General features: G+C 40.9%; 1 non-coding gene across 1 annotated transcript; it reads left to right on the top strand.

Moving 5' to 3' along the window:
* The first annotated feature begins 11,897 nt into the window (after nucleotides 1-11,897).
* Nucleotides 11,898-12,016, top strand: LOC136859452 (5S ribosomal RNA). Its single transcript, XR_010859015.1, has one exon. It is a non-coding gene; the product is annotated as a 5S ribosomal RNA (ribosomal RNA).
* The last annotated feature ends 3,574 nt before the right edge of the window (nucleotides 12,017-15,590 follow it).

Raw genomic sequence — 15,590 nt, 5'->3', positions numbered from 1 at the left:
AAGATCGCTCGGAGTGGTTTCCACTTGATGGAGCGTCGGCGGATATACACTCCAGTAGTTAGAAGGTTGTCACGGGCAGCTGAAGAGTTGAGATAGAGAAGTACGTCGGTTGGTGGTACGGAGCCTTCATAGAGCTGGGTTGCACAATAGACTCCAGTCTTGCGGAGGTCAGAGAGGATGGTCTCTTCGGAGATTGATGGGTGGACGTCCAGGACAACACAGGTGAACATGTTGGGTAGGCCGACTTCCTACTTGTCGTCAGGCCGATATGCTTTGTTGTGACGGCTGGGTGCGGCGTCACCCGGCCGAACAAAAAATAAGTTGAGATGGTGTAGAGGATTGCAGTCCACTTGTAGAGGATGTGCCTTGAATGTGAAGTGTCGTGTTTGGTATGGATGTGTGCCAGCGAGCCAACGGCTATCGTTATGTAGAAAAATAGAAAGTTCTGAAGACGGCGCACGAAAAATAGCGCTGGAAAAATAACAATTATATTACTAGAGAGAATAACAAAAGACTGACAAAAATACAAAGTAGTGCGAAAAAAGGTCCTGAAGGAATATTAGTGATAACATCATATAATTAATTCAAGAAAGCTAAAATAATAAATTACAAAGAATAGCCAATCAAATGATAGAGAACAGTGGAAGGATACATTATCGGTGCCAATCAGCGTGAAAGCTGTTGATGACGTGAGCAGGTGAGAGTAGCCAATCAAAAATTGAGAATTAATAGCCGCAGGGTGAGCATACCCGGGGAGAAAAGAAAGCGAGTTTTCATGAAACCTGTGACATGAACGCACACCATGAGGTAACTTATACTGTATCGGTGCAAAGCTACCAAAAATAGAAAACATGTTTTGTTTTTTTTTTTTTTTTTTGCTAGGGGCTTTACGTCGCACCGACACAGATAGGTCTTATGGCGACGATGGGATAGGAAAGGCCTAGGAGTTGGAAGGAAGCGGCCGTGGCCTTAATTAAGGTACAGCCCCAGCATTTGCCTGGTGTGAAAATGGGAAACCACGGAAAACCATTTTCAGGGCTGCCGATAGTGGGATTCGAACGAAAAAAAAAACATGTTTAAGGTAAGATTAACATCAATAAGTAATGAATTTTATAAAAAAACGAGAGGTGCCGATATTAACATAAATTTGTCAACAGACTGCACGTATGTTCGTGTGAAGTATGAACCAATGATAATAGGAAAAATAAAATGTGTAAGTCTATTTTTAACAAACAGACGGGTCATTTGAAAAATAAATTCTTCACTTATCCTCCATTTCTGCGTTCCTAAGTACCATTGACCTGATAACGATAGTCATTTAAAACATTTCTACCCCAACCCCATCATGTTTGAATTCTACCAATTTAGAAATACGAAATACTTAAAATAAACTGTAAATAAAGACAAATATTTGAGTTATTCATGAAATGTGTGTAGAATGTGCGATTTTCCCACAGTGTTAAATTATAATGGAACTAATGGTCGGGAAGTAGTTGATACATCAAAATATGATTTTTCAATATTTCAGCGTGCAGTGATATTTCCGTTACTGTGTACTCAAATCAGTAATTTAGGGCAGTCGCCAGGTGGCAGATTGCCTGTCTGTTCACTACATTACAATAGTTATGTATTACTAAGATGAATAAAATTTTTGATTGATCTTCATATAAAAGAAAATTCTATGTTATAGGGACTAATTATTATGTGAGTTAAAACAGATTTGTTTATCGCAAAATGCGCATGTAAGATTCAAGTTTAATATAATTACATGATTCCTTAATGAATTACAATCAGACTTTACTAGAACATACCACTGACATTCATACTGTCTCCACGGAAAATTATCACCACGATGAAACGGAGATAATACCTACGTTTCCACGCACGAAATAAAAGCGAGTGTAATGCTAGTTTTTGGAATTGTCTTGAAAACGCTTTGCAGTAGTCAAATTTTAAAACATTATGTTTGAATGTCTACTGCCAGACTTTTACGTGTTATAATTTCACATTGTAATCCTTGCTACGTTGGTTATCCTTGAATATTTAAATCATTATTAGGAATAAAGTTTCTATAATAGAAATTTGACGAAAAATATTTCTATTACACCGGAGATCAGCAAAGATTTACTTACAAGTCTAGACATGTGTGAAATTGCAAATTAACCTTACGAGATAACTTCTTTTGGCAGTCAGCTCTTTTTGGCATGCTTGAGTGCATTCACAACACTCACATTAGGGTGAACGAATAATGTAAACGGTACTTTAATTTCCAATAAACCGTAGTATAGCCCAGGTACGTCACGAAACTCACCTTTTTTGTTAGGTTTTAAATGCAATTTACCCATTTTAAAAAGTAATCGAAAAACCATTATCACAGCTGGACTCTATGGCTTATCTACACATTTACTGTAGGAAACGTGTAAATAATTAATAAATAATAATAAATAAATAATAAATAATAATAAATAGTAATTTTTCGGCCTTGGCCGAACTGTGCGACACTCACATAACCTACATGCATGGTGGATGATCAAGTTTGCCCCAGGTTGTAAAATGGGTCACCAACAGTGCAGATGTTGTGGTAGATTCACAACACTGTACCGCGATGTTCGGTTACTGGGTTTCCCCGAAGTACGTCATGGGCAGTCTTGCGTGTTTCTCCCATGAACGTATGGAGTAGTTCCCTTGTAATTTATCCATGTATTACCCGTTAGTATACTTCGAACTCAATAAGGCCTCACTAAGTTTGCTATTCCATCACGTTTATAAAGGATGTAAACTTGGTTGTGATAACGCGAAATGCGTAATTTTACGAACGTGCGTTTGAAAGTCTTTAACTACTCGACTTAACATTTCTGTAATAATTCATTCAACAGGTAGACGAATGGGAAGAATAAATTAGAACATGTGTCTATACATTTTAAAACATGTAATATACTGGAGAAACTACTTTATTCAACGAGTTATGTTCTACTTGTATATATTTGGTGATTTATATAAAAAGTAAAGTCAAAGATAATCAATATTTTAAGGAGTGCGGGTGGAAGACTAGTAGGAAAACACTTGAAATGTAGTTAACTTTTGGAAATCGCGAATTTTATGATATTTTCCTGGACTACATATTACATTTATACGTTCATATATAAATGCATACATGCACTACTAAGTGAACTTCAGTAAAGTATTCAAGAAAATGTATCAGTTTTACTCTACTATACAAAATTATTAGTCTGAGAAATACCTCATTGTATGGCAGACAAGTATCTCTTTTTTTTAAATGCTGTTTATTCGGGGCGTCGACCTAAGAAGATCTGTTGCCCCTACTTTGCACCATATGTTGTGAACCTGCGTGTATTTTGAAAGTGCGGGAGTGTAAAGTGTTGAATGTGAGGAAAGGAACATTAAGAACGACACAAACACCCAGTCCCCAGGCCAGGCATATTAATAATTTACAATTAAAAAACCCTGTCCCGGCCGGGAATCGAACCCGGGCCCGCCGGGTAACAGTCCCCTACACCGTGGGGCCGGAGAGTATCGTTCATAATCCTAGAGCTTATTTCTAATAAACAAGCTCCCTCCATGGGCCAATGATAGAATATAAGATTTATAATCCTCGTATCACGGACTTCAATCTAGTAGAGGTACTCGAAGGTTTGGAGAGTGAATGAAAATACAGTACATTCGATACTCCATATGGGCTGATGACCTTCGATGTTAGGCCCCTTAAAACGACAAGCATCAGCAAGCAGCAAGCGATACTCCATATCATATAATGTCGGGGTTTAAAGGATTTCCTGTATGCAATTTTGTGGGAATAGTCAGAATCTGCATTTTACTGATGATGATGATGATGATGATGATGATGATGATGATGATGATGATGATGATGATGATTATGATGATGATGATCGTATCCAAGTATCCTCAATTGTTGAAAACCCTCCAGTATTAACCAGCCCTGTCCGCCTCTGTGGTGTAGTGGTTGGCATGATTAGCTGCCACCCCCCGGAGACCCGGGTTCGATTCCCGGCTCTGCCACGAAATTTGAAAAGTAGTATGAGGGCTGGAACGGGGTCCACTCAGCCTCGGGATGTCAACTGAGTAGAGGTGGGTTCGATTCCCACCTCAGCCATCCTGGAAGTGGTTTTCCGTGGTTTCCCACTTCTCCTCCAGGCGAATGCCGGGATGGAACCTAACATAAGGCCACGGCCGCTTCCTTCCCTCTTCCTTGCCTATCCCTTCCAATCTTCCCATCCCTCCACAAGGCCCCTGTTCAGCTTAGCAGGTGAGGCCGCCTGGGCGAGGTACTGGCCATTCTCCCCAGTTTTATCCCCGACCAAGAGTCTGAAGCTCCAGGACACTGCCCTTGAGGCGGTAGAGGTGGGATCCCTCGCTGTGTCCGAGGGAAAAGCCGACCCTGGAGGGTAAACAGATGATGATGATGATGATGATTAACCAGCCCGAATAGCTTTATCACTGACTGAAATGAAGTCTTGAAGTTGGGTTACCACAGAGAAGTTTGGAAAGTGAAATAAATGCTCAAGATCTTGAATTGCACCACATTTTCAGTCCGCATTCTGCGTATAAGTGAGAAAGGTCTCCACGTGGCGTATCCCGGGCAACGTTCGTTAGCAGAGCGGCTTTCTCGATACTGAGCATTTTCATGTTTCTTTAATACCCTTGAAATGAGTAGCTTTTTCTAAAAATCTTCCCTTCTCAGGGCAAATTTTATCAGCTCTCATGGTGATGTTATTGAATGTTGAAAGTTCCTAATCAAGCAAAGCTGTAGTACTGGCCGATGTGTTTAAAAACCAATCGCGACATCCTCTGTATCCAGGAGACCTACCAAACACTACAGTGCTCAAGGAGACAATGGACCAATACCTATAAATACCTAGGAGTCACCCTAGACAGGAGGCTGACTTTCCAACGACACGTAGACACAATTATCTTAAAAGCCAAACAACAAGTAATAATACATACCCTCTCCTTGCACATCGACACACAATTTCCATGAAAAATACACTCCTCCTGTATCACCTGTCTTAAACTACGCAATAGCTGCTTGGCGACCAGTGTCACACAGGGAAATCCACAACCAGCAAAAAGTCCAAAACTGGGCACTCAGATTAGCCCTAAAGGTAGATAGACGTACGAAAATACACGACCTCCACACAATCACAAACATGCCATACCTTTTGGACTACACCACTATCATAAATACTACACCAAACGTGAAACTCACCCCAACCCACTTATCAACACTCCAGCACGCTATGATATAGACCCCACAGCCACCAGGAAACGAAGACCCAAACACATCCTCCATATGAAAGAAATCTTACAGAATCCACAATATTACAATTTCCAACGAATAAACTAACAACCACTGTTTATACATCCCCTATTCCCACCCAAACTAGGGCAGGAAGCAATAATATTAGGGAAATAACGAACATGACTGATCTCCATTTAATCACCCTAGGCTTGAAGATCTAACCCAACCAATCTCGATCAACGTTAAATTCTAAATTCAAACTCATCACCAAAATGCGCAAAACATCATGTACCACGGAAAGTTATCCTTACTTCCAGACTGTAAAACTAGGCTAATCAAATCGCTGCTGAGTCACCATTTTACTAAAGTCGAATCAGACGAACGGACTCTACCAACTACATTTTTAAATACATTCCCTATAGCGCGGACTGAAATGAAGTCGGCTACAGAACAAAAACCCACTTCAAACTTCGTTAGAGGAGCGCTCAGACGCAGGGAGATGACAAGGTTGCGGGTAGGGGGGAGGAGGAGGGACAATGATCACAGAGTGTAGGCCACCAGCCATTCCAGGCATGCGAATGATTTTATTCATCGTCCAAGTTCTGTGAACGGTAGTACTGTCTTCTGCCGACTGCCAATCTTATCCAGACACATCAGTGAGAAGGAAGATATTCTAACCGGTTTACTGATGATGCTATTGTATTGGCAAACAGTGAAGTTGAACTTGCAGAATTGTTGCAACAGGTAGAAAATGAAAGCCTCCAGCTTGTATTGGAAGTAAATCGCTGCAAATCCTAGGTGATGTTTGTTGATAGAAGACAGAAGCTTCAATTTAATAGACGTCTATCAGGCCTGGATGTTTGTTAATTAATTTGTTTATATTTGCTCCTTGCTGAAAAATACAGGCAGCTACGAGGAAGAGATCAGAAACGTTGCTATGGATAAGCTCCAAACGATTTGGCGTGATCAATAAAAATCTATAAAAACACAAAGAAACATCTGGTTTGTGTCTTGATATTTTCAATGGCTGTGAATCATGGACGATGGAGGCGAAGGACAAAAAGCAAATGGATGCATATGGTGTTGGTGGAGGATGTTACGACCTTGGATGGAGAAAAGATGTAACTCCTCCATAATCGGAGATCATGGTATACCGAATCGACTTTCAACTCCTATTACACAGAAAACCCTGCTGTAATTTGGACATTTGAGAGAAAATAACCTCTGAAAACCAGTTGTCCAAAGAAAAGTAAATTGTACTGTACCAGGCCGCTTGGAAGAACTCTCAGAAGGTGGATAGACTAGTTCAAAGTCGCAACTCACAGCACCTCTTCGAGTGCAATTCGTAAAGCGAATCACCGTAGACAGTGGTGGCTGGTGGTGAATTTTACTGAATAGTAAAGTAAACATGAGATCACAATACTCAGATATGAGTTATGAGACTGAGAATAATATAAAAAATGCAACATCAATACCTAAACACGTTGCACTGATATTCGTGGATGGGCAGAAGGCTGGCCTTGTAGATTATGACTTACTTAATGAAGACTTCCAATTAACCCGTCAAAGCCCAATGTCACCTACCAGGTGACACCTAAAATTAACACCATATCCTCTTCATTACGCTGCTTAAACGTCTCTGCCTGTTGGAAATATTTAAAGAAAGGTCTTATAATTTGAAATGGACCATTTTTGAACTCATAGCCTTCACTGGTCAGTCAGCTTTCGCTCGCTCAGATGAAAGAGGAAACAGATTGGACTGAAGTGTAGAAGCAACTGCAAGTGCTTTCGCTCGCTCAGATAAAAGAGGAAACAGACTGGACTGAAGTGTAGAAGCAACTGCAAGTTATTATGGTATGGAAATCGTGTGATAAAACGCAATTTTATTTTGCATTTTATGCACGTTACTCGCTCAGATGTTCGGTAATGAAAGTGACACATTATTAAGCACAATATTATAATTTACGGATGTGTTATTGTCGGGAAAAGGCATGGTGTCACTTATAGGTGACATTGGTAACAGGAAATAGGCCTTTATGTCCAGTTTCAATAATGAATAGTATCTGATGTTCACTTTGGGTTTTCCCTATTTTCAGTCTTACACTGGATGAGGTACTAGAAATGTTGGATTTTTTTTTGTTGCTATTTGCTTAACGTCGTACCGACACAGATATGTCTTATGACGACGATGGGATAGGAAAGGTCTAGGAAGTGAAAGGAAGCGGCCGTGGCCTTAATTAAGGTACAGCCCCAGCATTTGCCTGGTGTGAAATTGGGAAACCACGGAAAACCATCTTTAGGGCTGCCGACAGTGGTGCTCGAACCCACTCTCTCCCGATTACTGGATACTGGCCGCACTTAAGCGACTGCAGCTATCGAGCTAAGTAATGTTGGAAGATGGCAGTAATAATGCACAATCTATAGATGTGATAATATTTCCTCCAAATGACGGACATTTTACGGATGAGGAAAGTGGAGATGAAGCAACCAATTCTGTCGATGTCAATCTCCTTCCTGGTAGAATATTGAGCTTGACAGTGGAAATATATGTGATATCAGCAGATGATGGTACGCCGATACCTTCTTATGAAATGAAACAGGCACCTGGTCTTATTAGGACAAATAAACCAGCATCTTCTAAGAAAAATTACTGTATATTGTGGGCATCTACAGAAGTGAATTTTCCGATTGGATGAGGTGACTTGCATGAGGAACCTACTGAATATGACACACCGCAACTGTCTCCAGTTCAGTATTTTAAGTTACTGTTCATTGAAGAAGAAGAATCTCATTGTGAAAATGTCCACACATTATGCTCTGCTCAGGAATCCTGTGTTAGACTTAAATTCAGATGATATAATGGTTTATATCGTTGTACTACAGTTGACTGGCTGAATGAATTTGCAAAAATATATAAGAATGTTTTGAGAATTAAAATCAGATGTTTTCAATAACTTAGTTTCCAACAGCATGAAAAGAAATATATTTCCAGAAATTCATCAGTATTTGCATCCTTCGGATAATACGAATATCTACCTCCCCTCCCCCTCAATTACATACTTCGCAAGGTACGAGAATACTTCACATTTCTAAATCAAAACTTTGGTCAGTAATTTGAGTAAATCTGTTCAACTGATCTTGCAGTGGATGAAGCAATTGTTCCCTATTATAGTCGTTCAGAACCTAGCAACATATCCACGGAAAACTTCTACGGTTTGTTCATAATCTGTGGGTAATTGCTACACGATTTCATTACCTCACAGCTTTCAAGCCTTGCCAAGGATCTAAATGGGCTCAGCATCCTGGACAGACCGAATATGCGTTAGGACCAGCAGTTGTTCTCGAACTAGAAAGTAGACTACCAGCAAGCTGAAAACTGTAGCTGTACAGACCATTGTCACCTACAGGTGACATCCCTGCATTTTGTTTTTTAGTTTTGTATTGTTTTTCGTAATATACCTAACATAATCTGAAAGGAAATGCATAGATTTATTTCGTACATTGTGTTTGGGCTTTGACGGGTTAATACATTCTTCTCCTCTTCTTCCTGGCATTTTCCCAATTTTTGAGTGTTAGTGCTTGATACAGATTTGGCCTAGTTTTATAGCCGGATGTCCTTCCTGACACCAAACCTCTGTTTTCACTATTGCGTGAAGAGCTTTACGGTGGATTCTCTCGTCCCGGATCATCTACGTTCGAGATGCTAGGCCCCTTTAAACAACAATCATCTTCATCATCATCATCATCATCATCATCATCATAATCATCATCATCAGGTTACAACGGACTCGTCATCAGACACATTGGCGTGGTTGGTATTGTGTGCAGGTGAAAAATAGTGTATAATAGGAATAAAAAACCCAGTCCCCGAGCCAGAGAAATTAGCCATAAGTGGTTAAAAGTCCTCGGCCTAGCGGGGAATCGAACCCGAGGCCCTCTGAATGGAAGGCTAGTGCGCTGACCAGTCAATCAATGAGCCGAATATCCAGCTAATACACTCGTGTTTATAACAATTGCAAAACTATAAAAGAAGGCTGAAACGAATATGGAACTTCCACTGTATGCAAGGCAGGGAAATATAAGCAAATAATTAGAGCTGCAGAGTGATTTTGCATTCCTGGGGCCAATAAATCTCCCTGAACTGTCTCCTTATGCTTATAAATAGAGGGTTGTTGAGGAGCCAAGAAATTAGTAGATCATAGTCAAGAGGCTTTACTTCAGTAATCACTATGCTTCGTAGTGCTAAAATTGGACAGTGTTAATAAAGAACGGAGTTTGAACGGGGACGACTGATCGGCCTGTGTGAAGGTGGTCTTTTGCTCGTAACGGACACAATATCACAAAAGCAATGCAGGTGTCGAAACAGTAGGCTGAAGAGAACAGTATGAATAGAAAATCTGGCGGTGGACCACGAACTGTCACGGGATAACAGGCGTCTCGTCCGCATAGCTGTACGGAGGAATCTAACGTACTAAGTTCAGGGAGAGTTTGCCAAGCTCCACGTCAGACTATTAGACGTGAATGTTAATTAAAGCATGGTGTCATCCATTTCTATCGAACTGCCAAAACTTTGTAACATTCTTCTTTAAGTATATGCCACTATATCCTCATCTCTGTACAAAATTCATAGCTCATTAGTTCGTTTTCTTCAACTTCCGTCCTCCTCTACCGGTCCACAGATGCGTCTGAATATATCCTTTTCACAGACATTCAGCGTCAACATGTCCATTTCTGACATAGGCCACTATTCACTCCGATATATAGCTATTCACTCTATATTGTCTTATATATTTTAATTTAACTACAGTTTCAGGAAACATAAGTTCCGATCGTTTAAGCCATATGCAAGTAATAATAGAGATATTTAAGAAAATTGAATTTTTAATTTTTCGTGCCTGTCGCTTTAAGGTGAGCTTACAGGAAGAACAAAACAGTCATTTTACTTATTTTGATAGAGTATTTAATAAGGGAGATGTAATGAATAGTGGGTTTCGTGAAGTCTTCAGTCGCAGCGCTACGTCAGCAGTCTGAGAAATTACAGTTATAGTAACTGACAAGCAGGGACAATCTCTCACAACTTTCTACCGGTAAGTGTGCCGTAATATATTTTCGGAAATCATCCTCATTTTTTATAGACTTTGTTCGGTTTTCTTCTTTTATCGATTTTGGCCAGCTGTGGACCACGTAAATAACTCCTCATGATTTAAACTTTCTTTGGCACCGGGCGAGTTGGCCGTGCGCGTAGAGGCGCGCGGCTGTGAGCTTGCATCCGGGAGATAGTAGGTTCGCATCCCACTATCGGCAGCCCTGAAAATGGTTTTCCGTGGTTTCCCATTTTCACACCAGGCAAATGCTGGGGCTGTACCTTAATTCAGGCCACGGCCGCTTCCTTCCAACTCCTAGGCCTTTCCTATTCCATCGTCGCCATAAGACCTATCTGTGTCGGTGCGACGTAAAGCCCCTAGCAAAAAAAAAAAAACTTTCTTTGGCGCCAGTACTCCTTCATCCTCCTGCTTGCTGCTTCTTTTCTTTCAGCCGTCCATTGTTGTTTCTTCTTGGTCGCTGTTTCTGGCTCTGGGAAACCCTTAAATGAGTGTAGCTTTTTTCTGAAGGTGGTTCTATTGCCGATGTCTTGATGTGTGATGTTCATTTCTTGCAAATCCTTCTTCGTGTTAACAAACCATTTTTCATAAGAGGTGCCTTTCCTATTGGGCTTATTGAAGTGGTTAAATATTTTCTTGGCAAGTCTGTCATCAGACATTCTTAAAATATGTCCAAAAAATTTAACTCTTCGCTTTCGAATGACATCTGAAATCCTACTGCATGTTTTATATATTTCTTTGTTCGTTCGTTCGTAATCTGTTTACCCTCCAGGGTCGGTTTTTCCCTCGGACTCAGCGAGGGATCCCACCTCTACCGCCTCAAGGGCAGTGTCCTGGAGATTCAGACTTTGGGTCGGGGGATACAACTGGGGAGAATGACCAGTAACTCACCCAGGCGGCCTCACCTGCTAAGCTGAACAGGGGCCTAGTGGAGGGATGGGAAGATTGGATGGGACAGGCAAGGAAGAGGGAAGGAAGCGGCCGTGGCCTTAAGGTAGGTACCATCCCGGCATTCGCCTGGAGGAGAAGTGGGAAACCACGGAAAACCACTTCCAGGATGGCTGAGGTGGGAATCGAACCCACCTCTACTCAGTTGACCTCCCGAGGCTGAGTGGACCCCGTTCCAGCCCTCGTACCACTTTTCAAATTTCGTGGCAGAGCCGGGAATCGAACCCGGACCTCCGGGGCTGGCAGCTAATCACGCTAACCACTACACCACAGAGGTGGACTATTTATTTGTTACTGTACTTAAATTTACTTCCACATATCAGTTTAATATGCTATATTAAACCTGTTAATGGAACCACGTAACTTCTCATATATTCATGGATAAGAAAGAATATTGTCTGCAACAACACTGTACTGACTTTGGTACTGATTAGCTTTAGTCATTAGTTGAGATCTGCTTTCTTTCTACTCACACTTCCCTTCGCTAGATAGTATTAAAGTTGCTAAATGTATAACACAGGTACACAAAAACTGGTATGTAGAATAAATTTGATTTTGTTCTTGGGACTGCCAACGGCCATACCATGTTGAATACACCGGTTCTCGTCCGATCACCGCAGTTAAGCAATATTGGGAGTGGTCAGTACTTGGATGGGTGACCGCTTGGAAACACCACGTGCCGTTGGCTCAGTCCCCTTTGCCAGCCCCGTGATGTAGGGGTAGCGTACCTGCCTATTACCCGGAGGCTCCGGGTTCGATTCCCGGCCAGGTCAGGGATTTTTACCTGGACCTGAGGGCTGGTTCGAGGTCCAATCAGCCTACGTGATTAAAATTGAGGAGCTATCTGACGGTAATTAGAGGCCCCGGTCTAGAAAGCCAAGAATAACGGCCGAGAGGATTCGTCGTGCTGACCACACGACACCTCGTAATCTGCAGGCCTGATGGCTGAGCAGCGGTCGCTTGGTAGGCCAAGGCCCTTCAAGGGCTGTAGTGCCATGGGGTAAAAGGGTTCTTAGGACTCCTTCATGATATTGTCATTACATAAACATATATATAATATTAATAATACACTGCACCCTTACGTCTTAAGAATGTATTTTTCATTTAAATGCGTGATTTTTCATACTAATATCTAATTCCTTGGTAAGTTTTAGAAAGGGAAGTGTCATAAAATATTTACATGTTGGCACTTTGAAAATAGATCTGTTGAATATTTTATGTAATATGACACATTACGAACGAATATGCTGTTGTAAGTCTTAGAAGTAAATCTCTATGCCTTCTTCTTCTAAGAGCAAGACTAATACAAAGTATGCTTGGTGCCTGGAGCCGTTGCTCTAGTCTTAGTGGAGGAAGCTACCGTACCAAGTGCAGGGAGTGTTTGCAAAGCTCCACGTCAGACTATTAGACGTGAATGTTAATTAAAGGCTTACTCAGATTCTTAGAATGACTTCTTCGTTGTAACTGCGCAGATTCTGGGCTCGATCAATGAAATGGACTTGCCGCTCTGATTACCACTCCTTGTCTTCTGAAGTTCTTTCTTTGTGTGGACTCATTCTGAAGAAAGGGAGTTAATTCCTTCTGCCTGTTATATTGTATCATTTGTTTGAAGCAGTTAATGTTTTCTATTCGAGTAGTATTGTATAGATATAACTAGTAGTCTATCCGCATGATTCTTGAAGTTCATATGTATGCCAAGTGCTAAATAAAAATTATTAAAATAAATAAATAAATAAATAAATAAATAAATAAATAAATAAATAAATAAATATGACTACCTACCATACTTAACATACGATTTTATTAATAATTAATGTATAATTATAGACTTCACCTTAAGATAAAATTAGTAGCCTCTTCGTACTGAATTGCTATAAGTCTGTAGTGAAGTCAACTATTTGGCAAGAAATATTGAAACCATTCTGTATTCGTCTTTTTAGCACGCAAGAAATACGCACTGGGTCACCAAATTCCCTCTAGAGGCGCGCAAACAAGTAATTTCTACTACAATTAGGCATATTTAAGTGTTAAAATTATTACATGCAGTATATAGATTTTTAAAACAACCCATTTTTAAGTTGCTGACGCCGAGGGCGAATATGGTACAGGTACTCTTGAGCGCAATATATTCTCTGAGAGTGTAATGGAATTAACGAAATGTGCATATATATATGCCATAATTGTGTATTACGATCATTCCAGAAAGGCTGTAGAAGCTGGCAAACCAACGTATTTACCAACATAGGTGACAGATATGCCGCCATTGTGTGAGCTCGCTTTTGATGTCGTTATCTCTCCAGAGGATCCAAGCCTCTTGTCCAGCTTCTATACGAATGTAGAAAGCATTTCCTTGTTAGGTGGTGATACATGTAAGGATGGGTCTCCTTCTAAAAGAGGGGTGCCCAGTCAAAGAAAGAAATCAAGCCATGTGCATTTGGAGACATCACGAACCACCAATTCTATTTAATTTGGTCGCCCATTTCAAGATGGAATAAGCAGCTTGCTGGAACTAGAACTGAGGAATGCCCTGGTTGAACGTGGTTTCGTCAGAGTTACAACCATCTCCCGTATGCAGTTATCAGACTGTGCCTCTTATAATGGGCTTCTGATAAGTTCACCTGCATACACCCCAGCGTCAGTGGGTAGGGTCTGCCACATCCCACCCTATGAGTCTAGTTTCAGACCTAAGACGAAACGCTGGTTAATAGAGCAAACGCCTGAAAAGCCTTACATCTGATCTGTTTTAGACTTGCTCTATTGGTGAAAAATATCTAATTCCCTCCATGGGAACTTAGAATTTCCCATCTAGAACCTATCCAAAATAATCATCATTGCTCCGTCTGGAGTTTGTGACCAAGTAGCAGAAAAAGAAGCAAGAGGGCAGGAACGAAATGATGCTGATGGCGATTCTACTACTACTCCTCATCATCATTTTTTGAGTTTAAAATAATTTCAAATTCTGGTTATTTAATGAGGCAGTAAAAGTTGATACGAGTAGCTCACATTCAGTCACGCTTAAATGGCAAGTGAACTGCCGGTATTCGATCTTCATAACATGGACGCAGGACGTGATTAAATAATAATGACTGGCCCTAATTCTTAAGATTAATAATAATAATAATAATAATAATAATAATAATAATAATAATAATTTCGTGCGGCTATTTCTAGCCGGGTGCAGGCCTTGTAAGGCAGACCCTCCGACGAGGGTGGATGGCATCTGCCTTGTAAAGGGGACTGCGGATCATTGTGATGAAGGGTAGTGTTGTGTGTGTTATGTCAGTTACAAGAATATTGGGGACGGCACAAGCATCCAGTCCACGAACCAAGAGAAATGACCATTTAAGGTTAGAATTTCCGACCCAGCCGAGAATCGATCCCGGGGCCGTCTGAACCGAAGAGCACTACGCTGACCATTCAGACATGGTTCCTGACAAGGGAAGAGATGGATACATCACATTTATACAAACACAATTTTCTGTTATGTTCACCGAGCTCGATAGCTGCAGTCGCTTAAATGCGGCCAGTGTCCAGTATTCGGGAGATAGTAGGTTCGAACCCCACTGTCGGCAGCCCTGAAGATGGTTTTCCGTGGTTTCCCATTTTCACGCCAGGCAAATGCTGGGGCTGTACCTTAATTAAGGCCACGGCCGCTACCTTCCCACTTCTAGCCCTTCCCTGTCCCATCGTCGCCATAAGACCTATCTATGTCGGTGCGACGTAAAGCAACTAGCTGTTATGTCCAACCCTGACTTCTTACTCCGGCTGGCAGGCAAACAGCAATACAAGTTAAGTGAGGAATTGGGTTGATCAATATCGCACACATTTTCTCACTAACCAGTTTACAATCACTACCTTTACATTACATCTGGCAGTTGTCGACAGATCTGCATGTATACACTCATCATAACCCACCTCTTCCTCCTACTGTCGATATAACGACAAGTCTTTACTGGCAATCACGCGAAGATAAAGTTGCGAATTTTTATGTTAGATAGAAGCATCCCTGACATACATTTTCTTCTTGGTTTATTTATGATTCTTTTACTCCATTTTAAGTGCCATTTTTAAAAAATAAAGGTCATAATTCAACGTGCTTTGAACATTATATTTGTTCTTGGTGTGACACAGCTTTTCAGTTCACTACGAGGATATCGAAATAGGCTGGCCAGTTTTTGCAAGTTAAATTATTGATGAAGATATTGAGCGATAGGTATGATCTATAACAGACCTAAGTAAAACAAACCTAAATCGAGACAATA

This window comes from Anabrus simplex, chromosome 1 (genome assembly GCF_040414725.1).
Source record: "Anabrus simplex isolate iqAnaSimp1 chromosome 1, ASM4041472v1, whole genome shotgun sequence".
Lineage (NCBI taxonomy): Eukaryota > Metazoa > Arthropoda > Insecta > Orthoptera > Tettigoniidae > Anabrus > Anabrus simplex.
Note: the sequence above shows the minus strand (reverse complement) of the source record. Positions and strands in the feature narration are given on the sequence as shown.